At 35.3% G+C, this 5,854-nt stretch overlaps 1 pseudogene; it reads left to right on the top strand.

Annotated features, from left to right (window-relative positions):
- LOC102484888 (pre-mRNA-splicing factor CWC22 homolog) overlaps positions 1-5,854 on the top strand; it is a 19,793-nt pseudogene that overhangs the window by 9,037 nt on the left and 4,902 nt on the right.

The raw sequence follows: 5,854 nt of genomic DNA, 5'->3' as shown, positions 1-5,854 counted from the left end.
TATATATATATATATACAGTCATGCACCATATAACAATAATTTGGACAGTGACAGAACACATATATGATGGTGGTCTCATAAGGTTATAATAGACCATACTATACAGCCTAGGTGTGTAGTAGGCTAAAGCATCTAGTTTTGTATAAGTACACTCTATGATATTTGCACAAGAAAACAATCCCCTAACATTACATTTCTCAGAATATATCCCCATTTTAAGCAATGCATAACTGTATATATAGCACAATTTCCTTATCTATTCACCCATCAGTAGACATTTCGTTTGTTTCCATCCCTTGGAATAAAGTGATTAATGGTGCAATAGACATGGGAGCACAGATTTTTCCATCAAATACTGTTTTCATCTCCTCTGGGTATATATCCAGAAGTGGGATTGCTGGATCATATGGTAGTTCTCTTGTTTAATCTTTTAAGGAAACTTCATACTGTTATCTGTAAGATTATAGCAATTTACATCCTCATCAACAGTATATTGAGGGTTCCCTTCTCTCATACCCCGGCCAACATTTAGCTCTTGTGTTTTTGATAATAGCAATCCTAACAGGTGTGATGTGATGATATCTCAAGGTGGTTTTGATTTGCATTTTCCTGAAAGATTAAGGATGTTAAGCACCTTTTCATATAACTGCTGGACATTTTTGGAGGGAATAGATGTTGTTCAATAAGTACGAAGTTGTAGTTAAGAATAGTGATTATGTCTAGACATATACAGCACAATGACTGTAATTAATATTATATCATATGCTGGAACTTCGCTAAGAGAAATTTGAGATATTCTTACCAGAAAAAAGACATAACTGTGTGAGGAGATTAATGTGTTAATTGACTTGACTGTAGTGATCATTTCACTATGTATATCAAAACACCATGTTACATATCTTAAATATACACAATTAAAAATTTTAATTACTACTTTTTATTAACCTAATGATTGCTACAAAGTGATTTTTTCAGCACACGAATACAATGTGTTATTATTAAACCAGGGTAAGTAGTATACCTATTGTTTCAACTATTTGTAACATTATAAACACTAAGTTGTTTAAACTTTAATTTTAACAGTAAATTCAACATGTCATACTCAAAATATATGAGTCTCTATATGAGTAGGAGGGAACAGAGTTTAATATTATCTTGCTATTGAATCTGTACAGGTTTCCCAGTAGGCTAAAAAACAATAAAGTCAAGATAAAATGTTAGAATTCAATCAACCAGGAGATACATAGAAAAATTCCCTTACTTTGTCCACAGAGTATATGGGTACAAATGTACACTGTCAGCAAAATCTAAATGTTTTAAAACAAGGGAGTATTACCCAAGGGTGCTCACCTTAAGGAAGAACATTGGTGCTGTCATCTTTTTAGGAAAAGGGGCTATTTCCTATGCTGCTATGAACTATTTTAAATGAGAGAAAATAAATGACAGTAACTTTCAATTACATGGGGGAATTCTGCCCTTTTCCTGTCTCTTGTCATTTTATTGGTACTTTTAATTAAACACTACGATTCTAAAAAGCATATTATCATCAAGTATCATCTTTAATGACCGGCACTGTAGGCCATATAAGTGGGTATCATGATTAGTTGCAGGGCTTCTTCCTTCAATGGCATACTTAATTCTGATTATATAGATTGCAATGGCTGCATTTTTGCATAATGCTACTGGAAAAGACATGCTATTATATTTGTCTATTGTGATAGCATATTCTCCCCACAACGTTGCAAATAACAAGTAAATGACAGTGGTTTTTCCCCTTCTGTTTGTATTTCCTTCCTGTTTAATAAATATAGAGTCTAAGTCTCTTGCCGAATAGGTAAAATTTAACAGTAAAGAGTTGTTTGTACTGATGTCTGGATTTTTCCCCAGTCAGGCTGTTAGTGTTTCTTACTTTATTTTTTAAGAGAGATTTTCGAATAGGGCATGTGCGCTTGCCAGAGAGACAGAGAGAGACAGAGAAACAGAAAGTGAGAAATCGCCTCCTCCCCCCCCCCTCCCGGTAGGGGATGGCCACACTGCAATCCCTTCTCTTCCATTCTCCTCTTGGAATCTTGGGCAGACATGCATGTGCACCCCGTGTGAATTTTAAGCCTTCAAGTCCAGGACTCGAACCACAGTAGACTTCGTGGGAGTCCAGCAACATAACTTTATACCACCTTTTGGTTCCTACACTTTTTAAAAAGTTTATTTATTTCTCCCATAAGACCCCCAGCCTCAGCCAACCAGGATCAAGGGCATGTGCATGCCAGGTGTACAAAGGAAGACCCCGGGATGTGAACCTCAGGTCCTTTTATGTGGGTTTAACATTGTAGATCATTGCATTACCCTTGAGCCACACGGCTGGTTCTACCTTTTTATATTTAATATAAAGGAGTTGGGACCAGCAGGTATCATAATGGTTATGTCGCTGGACTCCCACGTAGTCAACCAGAGCTATTTCATATCACTGGCTGGAGCGTTGATTATGCCACTGTCTCTAAACTTTACACCTATAAAACAGAAAAGTTTGGTATAGTATAATTCATCTTCGAATCTCAGACCTGATGACTTAAAACTCACGTAGAGTGCGTCTGTGTGCGTGCCCAAAATCCTGAGAGGAGACAAAGGGATTGTGGCATGGCCATACCCCTGGGGAGTGATTTCTCACTTTCTGCCTCACTTTCTCTCTGGTGAGTGCATGTGCTCTATAGCAAAAATCTCTCCAATAAACAAATACATAAATAAATAAACTGAAATGAAATAAAATAAAGGGTTTTATTTTGAAAAACATGATATTGGGTCATTGGAAAAAATCATGACACATTTTTGCACCAAAAAACATAGAAAAAAATCTGTCTTTTCCAACAACCCAATAGTGTCAGGTGCATTAAAAGTATCGGTTTACTAGCTTCTTGTACAATATAACAGACTCAATACTATCCATAATAGGCAGTTATGACAGCTAGATAACTTGTATTTCTTAAAACCAATGTATTATACATTTTGCTAGGCAGTAGAATTTTTCATTTTCTTTTTAAATCATAGATATACAAAGTTGGTGCCCCACTGCTATCAATGCTGGAAGAAAAAAAATCTAACATTTATAAGGAATTAGCATTTTAAGACATGTCCTATGCTTTTCTTATGCTCATTATGGGTTTCATTTTGTGTAAACATCTAGAATGTGTACCTTTGCATTTGATAGCTTGTTTTCCTCAAAATGGAAACATTTAATTCCTGTAGAGCTATTTCATATCACTGGTTGGAACATTGATTATGCCACTGTCTCTAAACTTTACACCTTTACACCTTTAAAACAGAAAAGTTTGGTACAATATAATTCATCTCTGTGGCAAATGTAATAGGCTCTCTTGGCATCATCAAGGTACAGAACAGTAGTTTTTTTTTTTTTCTGATATATTGGGTCATCAGAAAAATAGTGACGAATTTTTCTATGTAAAAATGTAACATGCCTTTTCCAACCATCCAATATCTCTGTGTAATACATCTGTTTACTTGTAGCTCATCATGCAGGCCAGGATTGAAATTAAATTTCATTTCTTCTTCACACATGAATATGCAGATTTGACAGCAGCTACTTGCCAGAGCAAGTAAACTTTTTAACATAATTTTACAGGGCAGTCCTCTGAAACAATGGATTTATTTTCTTCTTAATCTCTATGACAAAGTAGAACTTTCAAAAAGTAAGAAATGTAATTCATACAAATATAAAATTAACACATGTCAAGGTCTTACTCAAGTCATTCATTGATTTGAGAATCGGTAAGGTGACAAAGTGACTCCAAGAGAATCTGGAGAGGTAGGTGTTTAGAAGCAAGTTTTTGTTTCTGTATTTTTTTTTTTTCTTGAGAGGTTTTTGCTATAGGGCATGTGTGCTTGCCAGAAAGACAGAGAGAAACAGAGAGACCGAAAGCGAGAAACTCCCCACCACCACCACCGGGGTGGTGGCCACACCACAATCCATTCTCCTCTCGGGATTTTGGGCATGCAAGCACACACACCTGGAGTGAGTTTAAGCCACCAGGACCAGGATTCAAACTGCAGTTGACTACATGGTTGAGCAATGACATAGACATTACACCAACTGCTGGTCCCTAGAAGCAAGTTATTAAAAAGAAAATGCTAGGATCCACCTGTTAGGTTACAAACAAAACTAGTCAATACTCTTTAAGGTTAATAAAAATAAACTTTGAGAGGAGACCAGACAATGGTAAAATATTATGATCTTCTAGGCTAACTTACTTGGGAAGATTTCAGGTTTACATCTGGAGACTTCCCTGAGTTCTTTGGGCATGATCCAGGGTTGGCTGAGGGTGGAAGTGGCTCTCTCTCTCTTTCTCTCTCTCTCTGTCTCTTTTGCTTATGGAAGAAAATAATAACTACACTTTAAAAAGAAAACAGAAAAAATTGGAATCATGCCATACATACAATTCAAAAACAATTAAAAAGAAACCCTAAACCTTAGAGGTTTATATTTTTATTGAAGAGAAATTACATCTCTACCAGACAATTAAAAAAAAAAAAAAAAAAGTCACTGAATCAAAAATTTTAACCAAGAGTATCCAGTGAGTTAAAGTACATAACCCTAAATAATCTACTTGGGTGGGCCTAAACTATATTGCTTCCATATAATATTGAGGGACATTCTTCTCCTTTCCTTTGCTTTATTTTCAAGTACTAGATAATGTTTCTTAACAATGCTCTTCATATGGAAAAACTCAAACAAAAATATCAGAAGACAAAGTCTCCACATTTAAAATACATTGGTTTTATTCAAAAGTTGACTTTAATTTTCCACTTCAAGCTGATTAAACAAGGATAACCACTTCAAATTGTTACTAGTGGTGCATGGTATCCAGAATACGTAGCCACATTTTTTTATTTGGGAAACTTCTGACGTAGCCACATTTTTTTATTTGGGATGCTTCTGACACACTGAAGTTCTAATCCCTTCATCAGAATCCTAATGCTTCAGGCTGCAGATTTAGAAAATAAAAGCACCAAAGAAAATGGTTTGTATTAGGCTTAGGGTTTTAAAAAATAATAAACTGTCTACTTTGGGCGATAGGTTCAAGTATGAATTTTTTTAATTTGTAGAGTGGTAGACACTGCTGACTCATGAATATCTAGTTCCGTATTTCTGATAAAGAAAGGGTTATATTTACAAGCACCGTTAAAGTGAAGTGTGCCCAGGTTTTTTAGTGGGGATTCAGCCGTGTAGGCATGCAACACCTGCATGACTGACCTCAGACTTCAAACCCAAGAACAAAAACCGATGTTCCCTATATATCACATTTTGAGCATAAAATAGCTGTTCAAATTGTTATGGTATCGGACATGCAGAATATTCCTAAGGGCTCAAAGCTCATTACACAGAAGCCAGTCAACTGCCAGTCCTGAAACCAGGAAAACCTGGGAATGTTTTATGGGATTGAGGAACCCAGGTATGCTGAAAAAAACACTTTTCTGTACATAGGCCTTTATTCTATAGTCTCTATTCTATTCCACACATCTATGTCTATCCTTGTTTTACTACCACATTGACTTGATTACTGCTGCCTTGTAGTTAGGTTTGAAACAATGAATGTAGGCATTTTATTTTGTTTTAGGATTTCAAGATTGTTTTGGCTATTCTGGATTTCTTCTGTTTCCATATGAATTTTAGGACTCAACTCACAATTTATACTAAAAAAAAATATATATTCTGAGAGGAATTATATTAACCTGTGGATCAATTTAGGGAACACTACCACCTTTACATGATTAAATCTTCTGAAACATGAACATATGATTTCTTTCCATTTATTTAAATCTTCAATTTCCTTTTTTTTTTTT

This window comes from Tupaia chinensis, unplaced genomic scaffold (genome assembly GCF_000334495.1).
Source record: "Tupaia chinensis unplaced genomic scaffold, TupChi_1.0 Scaffold143886_1, whole genome shotgun sequence".
In the NCBI taxonomy this organism is placed as follows: Eukaryota; Metazoa; Chordata; class Mammalia; order Scandentia; family Tupaiidae; genus Tupaia; species Tupaia belangeri.
Note: the sequence above shows the minus strand (reverse complement) of the source record. Positions and strands in the feature narration are given on the sequence as shown.